This window comes from Zophobas morio, unplaced genomic scaffold (genome assembly GCF_036711695.1).
Source record: "Zophobas morio isolate AGI-343-1 ecotype UQ-CSIRO unplaced genomic scaffold, CSIRO_AGI_Zmor_V1 ptg000014l, whole genome shotgun sequence".
Taxonomy (NCBI): Eukaryota; Metazoa; Arthropoda; class Insecta; order Coleoptera; family Tenebrionidae; genus Zophobas; species Zophobas morio.
In genome coordinates this window covers 2397209-2408315 of record NW_026972119.1, presented here as the reverse complement: position 1 = coordinate 2408315, position 11107 = coordinate 2397209, and the positions used below count along the sequence as shown (strand labels likewise).

The window sequence follows — 11107 nt, the reverse complement described above, 5'->3', positions numbered from 1 at the left end:
CCCGCACATTTTCGAATTTTTTATTTCGGGATGTAATTTGGCCAATAATATGAAAAAATCTAATAACCGGGCCGGGCCCCTTGAAGACGCGGGCCCGTGTTCCGACGAACACATGGAACACCGGTAGTTACGCCACTGCTTTTAAGCCAAAGCGGAGCTGCGAATGTCCGATCTTGCTACTACCAGACCGAAATCAAAACTGAACACAAAGGATCTTTGCTCAGATAGCTCACGTGATAGTGACGTCATCGTACGTCACGATGAGATTGCAAAAGTTATTTTTCAAATTTTGGACGGGGAATTGCACATTTTCGGGGTTAATTTAACAATATTTAAACAAATAGAATTGTTTTTAATAACTTCATGTTTGTAGGTAAACGATTTTCGATTTAATTATGACATATTAAGGCGTATCACATATTTAAATGGTATAAATAATGTTAATTATGTTTAAATATTATTTATTATGTCATGATAATTTATATTATTATTATATTTGTCGAATATACGAATCACGGACTCCGATAAATTAAAGCTCAAATCGTACATACTTCGTTTTCGTGATTTTTTGGAAAAATATCCACTTTCTTTCATGTTCACAGCAATAACGCAAACATGTTCACTTGTGTTTATTAAAAACAAATTAGAAATTCGCGAACATGTACTACTTTTAAGCCAAAACAGGGTTCCAAATGCTCCGATGTTGCTGTCACCAGACCGAAATCAAAACTGAACACAAAGAACTGAAAAACTTGACCTTTGCTCATATAGCTCACGTGACAGTGACGTCATCGTACATTACGATGAGATTGCAAACATTATTTTTCAAATTTTGGCCGGAGAATTGCACATCTTCGGGGTTAAGTTAACAATATTTAAACAAATTGAATTGCTTTTAATAACTTCGTGTTTGTAGGAAAACGGTTTTCGGTTTAAATGTGACAGATTCATGCTTATCACACATTTAAACGGTATAAATAATGTTACTTATCTTTATTGTTTGTTATGTCATATTCTGGATAATGTAATTTTTCGCCATAAATTAAGCCGTCAAAAGTCAATTTTAAGACAAAATTTCAAAAATGCAACTACAGAGATCTCTAGATCTCTCTCTCTCTCTCTCTTAAGCAGATTTCAGCAATATAAAACTTACTGTGATAGAGCATATACTTTTTTCTGTAAAACAAGCCAAAGTTTGCATGAATGTATTTCCCTATCGCAAAATTTACTGCAACAGACCCTTCAGGCCAGCCAGAATCCTTAATATTTTAACTGTTGTTCTGAACACCCTCATATATGTAGTACAAATTTAAAAACAGGTCGACATGCCTTGAAATTCAACACGAATTTTAAATGTTTTTAAAAAAGTGAACTTTCTTGCCCGAAATCGTATTCATGTTTGTGCTGAAGTGGCCTATCTTAAAAACAAGACAAAATCTTTAAAATTTATAACATTATAAGTGTTTATAAAAGGTGAATTTTGGCCGAAATCGAATTCACCTTTGGAAAGCGGGACAGATTCCTTAAAATTCTGACTTTTAAAAAAGGGTACCTTGAAAAAAGGGACAAAAATTCTTAAAAAAGTGTTGTGTGCCGAAGGGGCCTTACTAAGGTTACTAGTAGTGTAGTTCCACTCATGGGTATTACAGTTGGAAATACCACGAGTGCGAAGCGTAATGACTATTCGTGACACCACCACAAAAATATTCTACATAACTTTGAGTACTTATGATATCATAATAAATGAAAATTGTTTTTTTTTTTTTTCATTTTTTGAAGGCAAGTTGTTGCCAAGTGCAAGATTACTTCCATTGAGAGTAGACTTTTATTATGTTGTAGGTACATATAAAATGAAATCGATAAAAAATGTCTTTGCCGCTGAGGAAGTCAGCTTTGTTATCGCTTGCTGTTCACAAGGGTACTCAAGGAGACACCTAAAATTCTCGTCAACGTGAGACCAACTTTTGATGTAAGTTAAAATTTTTGTTGTCTATTACCGAGAAAGTTTGTAATTATAGTCGTATCATATAGAGGTCCTGGGTGTTTAAGATTTTCTGTAATGCTCATCTTAACATTCTTTTGTCTTTGGTTTCCTTCCATATCTTCAATGAATTTTGGTCTTCGTCTTCGTTTCTTATTTGCGGTTTTGACTGATAATAAATAAGATAGGGTAGCTATATCTACTAATTTTAAGAGCATTACCAATACTATTTTTCAAATTCAGATACTTTATACTCTTTCTTATTTTTGATGTAGGAAATATTTTTTTTTATCCTGTCGATTCTTTTTTACTTCCTGAGCGTAAGCTAAGGAAGTATTGCAATAAAGTCCAAAGGTAGGTATTGTTGACTGTTGTAGCTCAGGATGTGTTTGATTGTGTTTTTGAGTAACAGACTGTATTTTGGGTTTTGTGTTTATTGGTTGAATGTCTAGATGTTACTGACTTGTATTACTGACCGTTTCAGGGCGGTTGGTGATAAGAATGCTATCTGAGGTAGAAGGGGAAACAACCCAGATTCTTAGTACTCAACAGGTATGAAAAAATAGGTCTTCTGTTTCCGGTTACAGTTTTGGGCATGGAAACCAGACATGTAGTTTGTTAGCTAAATATTTAGCCCCTATGTATTTTGGATTTTGCTTGCCCCTACTTAAATTTTGGGTTATTCTAAGATTATAGGTACTCTTTTCGCAACGTTATTTTCTGGTCACCTAGTTTAGAATTAGTTCTCCCTCTTTATTAGAGCAATTTTTTAGATTAGTATTTATCGAACGTCATGTAATAGATTTTTTAAATCATTAAAAATCTTGTTTCAGTAGCCTTATCTTCGAGTGTCTTAAAAGCTTACATTTTCTATCAAAGTTGATGCACTGTATACTATAAATGGTTTTCAAAATATTTACGCATTACAGTAAACCCTCGTTAACACGAACCCGTCGGGACCATGATCTTGACCAATTCGTGTTAACCGAATTCGCCATAACCGAAAATCACTTTTTGACATTTTAACACAAATATAACAAAAACAACTTATTTAAGCTGAATTTTCTTCGTATTAGATTTCTAACAATACATACCCAAATTTTTAACATTAATACTAGTACTACATACATATAAAATTTCATGGATCAATTTTCCTAAACAACTTTGTGAAAAAATTTGACGCAAATGGTCCCAACACTATTTTTTTTATTTGAGATCGGGTTTTCAGAATGGTGGACTGTGCAGATTTTGGAATGGTGAACATTTTAGCTACTGCAGTTTGCATTTTCCTTTTAATATTGATGGATTTTTGGCCTCGTTTTGGTTTTTGCTATGGCATTTTGGACGTTAGCACATTGAACAATAAGAACGAACTGATTACAACTCGGTAAACCACACAGAGACATACTTTTGCGTTGTGCTTACTAGATACCCATTAAGATAAAGTAAATCGTATTTGAGCACGATGCAAAGAGTTTGCACTTTTTGTTCGCGTTAACCGAGTGATTTTATATGAGAATTATAACTTGGGGCCGAAAAAGTTGTTCGAGTTTCGTATTAACCGAATTTCGTGTAAACCGAATTAAGTTGCATTCGTTTTATAAGTGGACTGTTTGGGACTTCGCTTCCAGTTCGTAATAACGAGGTGTTTGTCTTAACCGAGTTCGAAGTAACGAGGGTTTACTGTAGTTCCATACTTTTTACCGACTCCGTATTTGAAATGTATGACGCCAATACGGCGATGGCGTGACTGTAATAAAAATCAAGAGAACTATCAATTTTTTGTAAGTGAAAAGTAAGTACAACCACACAAAAGGGGTACGGTGATAAATTTTGTAGCAGAATTTCGAGATTCTTTGAAATTGGTAACTACAGTCATACTTATTACAATCATTTCTAAAATTTTATCACATACGAAGATCGCCTTATTAACTTTAACAAGTTTTAAATTTATTTGTATTTATTTTATCAGAAATATATTTAAAAAATAGATTAAATTCGTGCACACATAAACTTGAATTTTCCGAAATTTATATTACCTTCCACGTTACATTGTGCGGCCACTTATTTTTGCTTTCACCTTGACGTTTTGCGGATCGGTTTTCACTCCACATTCATTTGAAAACTGATCCTGAAATGTAAAACTGTAGTGTTTTAGTTTTTCAGGCAATATTTATAGTTTCCTTATATCCTTCACATACGATGGTTTTTCAAGGCATCTCTGTCTTTGCTATGGCAATTGTCAGCATTGGAGTAATGGTCTATCTTTTTTATAAAAATAGGGAAGTCGATTTTTATGATTATACTACTTCTCGTTGCGGTACTCTTCATGCATTGCAACAAAGATCTACAGGGAGTGAAGCGCCTAGTTGGTATGTATTTATTACCAAATTTTTTTAAACAAATATTTTTTTTAATTAGTTTAGGCATGAGAAAGCGAAATATGTCAAGTACTGAAGTTTGTTCCATTTGTATGGAAGTATTAGGGGATCCAGATGTATCAGAATTTTCTACTCCGATCGTATCACTTCCTTGTGAGCATCTATTTCACACTGCATGTGTTAATGCATGGTTAATCACCCACAGAACTTGCCCTAATTGTCGATCACCTACGTCGTTAATTTAGAAGAATGTAATTAAACGTTGCATGCTATGACTTTATTAATCTCAATAAAATAACCCTTTGTTTTTATATTTTTTGTTTATTTACTATACACTATCATACTTTACATCACTTTACACAATAGTAAAGTTATATATATATAGGGACATTGTTTTAACTGTGATTAAATCCCACCATCCTTAGTTCCTAACTTCAATTTTAAAAAATATATACAGATCAGTGTATTGGATGTTAGCTATTGATTAAAAAAAATAAACTAACTAATATAAATGTCAATTTGAATTATTGTCACAAAATAAATGACAAAAATATGTATAAACAGCCAAACACAATAATTTTTTTGCTTTATTTAAGAATGACCAATTACTGACGTTTGCATACTTTCAATATGCCTATTAACCTTTATTTTTTAAAATTGAACATAAGACCACCGTGATAGGTACTAAGTATAGTATACAGTGCATCTAATACTTAAAGGAACCCGACGGACCTGGAGAAAGACTGCATTCGACACTAATTGAACATTTAAGAATATTGAAACAACAAGATAATAAATTGGAAATATTTCTTTAATGTTATACAGCGTGTTATTGAAAGGTACGTACAAAATAAAATCGGGAATTGCTCTCGAGGTATGGATGCTAAAAGTTAAAAAAAGTTCAGGTAAAAGTCTTCTCCTTTTAGAGATAAATATTATTAAAATTTATGTCCAAATTCGTTGTACGCCTCTGATAAAAAGATCATCTTTCGTTTCTATAGCAACATTTAGTCTTGACAAAAGTTTTATTGTTACAGTTGCTAGGATTTACTAAAATAAATTAATTTTACCTATTTATCCTTCAGTAGCATCTAAAAAGGTTGGATAAGGGTGAATTTTCCCCTTATAATTTTGATAACACAAAATGAGGTTTTCAGACTGTTTGACTTCGCGAAGAAATGTTTTCTTGTACGTACATTTCAATAACACCCTGTATGTATACTATCGTCGCGCACTTCAGTAGTACCAGAGATACAAGTAGGTACAGGTTTTATTCCACACGAATTAGTAAACTATGCGCGACCCAATGAACTTATTGTCAACTCAAGTGTTCGTTCAATATGTGAATATTATAATCAAAACAATACAAAAGCTCTATACAAAGAAGTTGAGGAACAATCAAAAACTAAAGAACAAAATAAGTAATAGACCGAAATAATGAAAAAAAAAAAAACAACTTACAAGAAGTAAAAGAATAATAATGGTTAGATTAAAGAAGCTAAACTAATCAATATTGTTCCAAATGGGTCATCCTCAACAGAATAACCGAAATAAATTTTCATGACCCATATGCCTATCCCTGTAAACTACATAATTATGTAGGTAAAATTAAAATTTCGTCTAACCATTGGTTCCTTATTCAAAATTTTAATTTAACTCCTATAATCGAAGAATTTCATTTACACAGACACAAGACTATTTCCGTCAGAAAATTTCAACCAATGGAAGTGATAGAATTTTCAAATTCTGGCAAATCCATTGCGACTTACACGAAGATTTTTGAGAGGCGGGAACTTATAATTATATCGATCGATAAGTTCCCTGTGTGAACCAACGATAGCAAAATTGTAAAGCGACAATTTGCGTGCTGAACCAATAAAAAAAATCGATAATATTTTTATTAATAAAAGCAATAACAATGGTGAAACAATTAATTTTATTTAATGTAATAATTATTTATAACATTTTTTGCTTTTCAGGATTCATTTGCAACTCCTTTCTCTTGGCGGCATGAGCTTTTCGAGCGCTTGCAAAAATTACGTCTTGAAACGGATGAAACACCACATTATTTTCTTCCTTATATTTTTCCTGCAAAATCTTTGCTACAGTGTTCCAAATGGTTTTAATCACATTTTCCTTATAATATGATATGATGGTGATAAAAATACAGAGGATTGATTTGTATCTAAATTTTATTTAAAAATTTGGTTTTAGGAATGAAAATTCGACTAAGAGGTGAAATTTTCTTCAGGAAATAGTCTGTCAAAAGACCCCTCGACTTCGGGGGAAATTGACGATAATTTTTTCAAATTTCCGTCGTTCGCTACGTTCCTTGGTCTGGGGATCTTACTGTTGATTATTTCTTGCCTCCTTGCTTCATTAAAAAGTTGCCTTGCATTGATTTATCATGGTTGCCACGGTTGACAACCACGATGATTTTCACATAAACGTATTCTATTTATACTCTGCCGGAGTATAAGTAGTACTTATGTGCCTCTCAAACACGCTGTCATGGAAATGACACTTAAACCCCGGTGACAACGTAATGTAAGTGTCAATTATATGATGTTTGAAAATAATAGATATTTATTTTATTAGGAGTTTAAGTGATACTTTATGTGTCGAGTATGGACGATTAAACGCCGAGTGATAGCGAGGCGAATTAAGTCCACACGAGTCACATGAAGTCACTTAAACTCCGAATGAAATACATACAATATTTTATTTTCAAACGGTTAATCTTCTTTTGAAATGATTATTTCCTATCTTCTTGCTTCATTAACGAATTGCCTTGATTTCACTTACCATGGTTACTATGGTTGACAACCACTATAATTTTCACATATTTATACTCCGGCGGAGTATAAATGTTTTATTTATACGCCGGCGGAGTATAAGTTCTATTTATACGCCGCTCAAAAACGCTGTCATAGAAATGACACTTAAACCCCGGTAAGAACGTCATATAAGTGTCAGTTATATGACGTTTGAAAATAAACAACTTTTTTAAAAATTGAATCGAAAATATCAGTATGTAGTTAGGTAATCTAATGAAACAAAATTCAGCAAAAAATAGTGGACAGTCTTGGTTAACAATAATGAATTGCTCAACAAAGTCGTCCACAATAAAATGACGCCAACATTTATTAAACAGATAAAAATACTAACAGGAAATTTCTGTAAAAAGAGGTATTTTTTGCTGAGATAATTTTAACACGATCAATAAAAATTCTTTTTGCTCAGTATTGATATGTGACCCAAAAATGTCAGAGTTTTATTGATCATAAAACAGTATAGCTATATTTAGATTTTCTTTAAGCATGTATAATGTGATATCTAAGAACTTCTTTCTATATGATAATGGATGGACACTGACATTTACTTCATTTCAAATTTTAAATTCTATACTTTTAAGCAATGCAAAGGTAAAATCGAGAAAAATGTATTACTTATTTATAAGCGCCAAAGCATAATAAAATACCTACCTCGTTTTTTATTTAGTGTTATAAATGTGGCATGACCGTAATGCAAGTATTGATTTTTTATTATTGAGGAATAAAATATACGTTCAGATTTCTAGTCGCTATTTATCTTAAACATATTTATAACATATTTTATTCCATTTGCGATTCTTAAGCGTACCTACCAGAAAGTTGCAGACGTAAGTATTTGGATTAATGTTAAATTTGACCGCAAGTTTAAAGGAAACTTCGTTCACAACTTTTATTAGAGCTTCCATCATTTTTATTTTTAGTATATTTGAGTAGGTAACATTTTTATAAATAAAATTTATTTATAAAAAAATTCAAAATGAATACGCTTGTTATTTTTATTGGATCAATTGCATACCTGGGCTGTAGCAAATTTTCAGGAATCAACAGTGTTGGTAATTCATCGGATTGGTACTATCACATTATTTGTCTATAGACAGAGCATATCAGTGTTTACAAATTATATATTTAAATTAAATTTTATTAATAGTCAGTTAAAATATCCAGTTAACTTAATTAGGGAAATTTTAGCTCTAATTTCCACTGTTTCAGTTATAATTTTTATTGTAAACACTTGCAAAATGGATATGTGCAAGTTGCACAGTATCATTTAATGTAATAATTGAAGAGTTTTGAAAAGTTAAACTGACATGTCTATAGTCTGTGTGTCAATATAACATTTGTGTTTTTTGAGTTACTTCCTTAGATTTACAGCAAAATATTTGTGATTCGCTAGTTGAAATGAGTTTAGTTTAAAAGTTTGACTTTTTAGATAGATATAGCTGTTAATTTACGTGAGGTCTGAAGCTTTCGTCATACCAGCACTGCTTACTAAAACTAAAAATAACATACGATTATTATTTATGGTTATGGTATATTTGATTTTTGATTGCACTGTGGGAAAATTTTATGAAATCTAGACCGGGTGTCTTGGTGCGATATTTTATCATGGTTCAGATACTGAACACTACGAGCCAACAACATAACACGCACCTTTGTGAATAGATCAACCATTGAATTGGAGGAGTATGATTCATGGTTGTGAATAGGTACCTACGCCAAATTTTACGTACAGGTTGAAATTAACTCGAAGAGATGAAGTTTAACGTCGTTTTCCACTAATATACGAAGAGATATTTATAAGTTTTTTAACTTGATAATAAAATCAATTAATAATAATAATCCCACATCTTGAACAGCTGCAATTATGGTTTCAATATAAGAATTAACACCAAAACAGAAAGTAGGTTATGTCACTTGCTATATATGGATGATAACTGATAACTGTAAAAATATATGCAAGAACGAAAAATCAATTGATAATCTAATAGGTAAATCTAACAGAACAGTTTTCCGGTGACATTGGAATGAGCTTCGGAAAGCAGATTTTTTCATCAAAAAATAAAATCAATAAATAAATAAATAAATAATTAGTACCTTATGATAGAGTATATGTGTATTTATTTTTGTAGCCATCAGTTTTAATTATTGCGTTGCGTACAACGTTTTTGGTGTATAACTGTAATTGTAAATACATACCTATTTTACTTTAGTGTACTTGAATCTATTTTTTAATTAATTTAATGAGTACCTAACTATTTTCTGACAAAAATTTTAAATATATTGTTAGCGCACAAAGATTGACATGAAAATTAATTAGAAATGAGTGAATCTTAGATACAATAATACGTAAAACATGAGTGTTGTTTTTAAGAAATAAAGTAGGTACTAATAAATATGATATTATTTTTAGAGGAGTAGAATAATTTTCGTGAACCCTTCCAGGGAGATTTATTGTAAAGGTATGTATATACACACTTTTAAATTGCAGTATGTGTTGAAAGACTACATGTACATTAGTATTTTGTTATTTTTCAGTTGCGAAAAAAGATTACATTAATATACAGGTGTCCCAGATATAGCTCCGCAGCCTCATATTTTGAAAACGTGTAAAGATAATGAAATTCTATAATTCTCCATTGTTTTTAGCTTGAAGGGAGAAACTTAATTTAGTAAATACATTGCAAATATGACGGACGTGTAAAAAAATAAAGATGTGAATATAAAAAAAAATAAGTATTGAGTAAAATGAAGTACTACTATTACTTTATTTTATAAACAATTAGTGAGGTCTGTTTCAAAAACAGTCATTTCATAAGAATATGTTGCACTGACCGCAAAACTTACTATTAGTTCATTCAATTCAGTTTTTTTTTAAATTAATAAACTTTATTTTTTTATCGACTGAAAATGAAACACGTACGTGTTTCATTGTAATTCAATGATCCATTCAAATCCGACGTTGTGTTTAAAAAAATATAGGTTTGCGTTGAGACGCTGACATCATTTATGCGTCATATTTGCAATGTATTAAATTAAGCCTCCCCCTGCAAGCTGCAAACCATGATGTATACAGAATTTCAATATTTTTATCTATTATTATTATTGTTAATAAAATAAATTCGGCATCATTATAATTTTACAACATCGTAGTTTTTATTAAGTTAATATTTTTATAAAGTGGATTCGTTATTTATTTTTATCAGAACCATTCTAAACTACGTTACTTAAAACTGGAAAGTATAGTGACCTCACTTAGAATTAACCGTGTTAATATGTAAATTTTGTTGTACTTAACTGCTGACTGTGATATACAACCAGTCGCTAGATAAATACGAGGAGTTCCATTAATGTTTAGTTTAAACAGTTTAACGCACGAAACTACAATAGCATTTGTGATATTGGGTAACCACTAAACAGTGAAAGTGAAATACCAAGCTACAGAATTTCTGATTTCATAGATATTGTGGAATAATGCAATAAAGTCATACTGTTTAATATCAATCAAAAAATAATAACAACAAACTAAAAGTAACAAAATATTCAGAAATCTTCTAAGAACATGCTATGATAAATATTGCAAATATATTTTTCAAAATTATATTTTAAATTAACATGCAAACAAAAAATTATTATCAATCAATTTGTGACGATACTGTTTCTTTTTTAATATTTTGATGCATATATATTTTACTGATAATGTTCATTACAACCATTTTATTTAGTTTATTATAATAAATGTAATTATGCTGGAGGAGTTTATTGAACCTATGTCAATTCCCTAAGCTGAACGTTAATCAATACCTCATCAAAATATTATGATTTGTTGATTTCAGTTGCAGGAGATGTTTTGTTGTTTCTGAGCGTCTGATACGGTAGTAAATTAAATTAGTGTTGTAGTAGTGTATAGTTAG

At 31.0% G+C, this 11107-nt stretch overlaps 1 long non-coding RNA gene across 2 annotated transcripts; it reads left to right on the top strand.

Annotated features, from left to right (window-relative positions):
- Positions 1-3256: 3256 nt before the first annotated feature.
- LOC135128955 (uncharacterized) lies at positions 3257-4673 on the top strand. 2 transcript variants are annotated; one of them, XR_010280477.1, is made up of 3 exons: positions 3257-3846; positions 4148-4353; positions 4403-4673. It is a non-coding gene; the product is annotated as an uncharacterized LOC135128955 (long non-coding RNA). The 2 variants fall into 2 exon arrangements; XR_010280476.1 differs by having other exon boundaries at positions 4140-4353.
- Positions 4674-11107: the final 6434 nt, after the last annotated feature.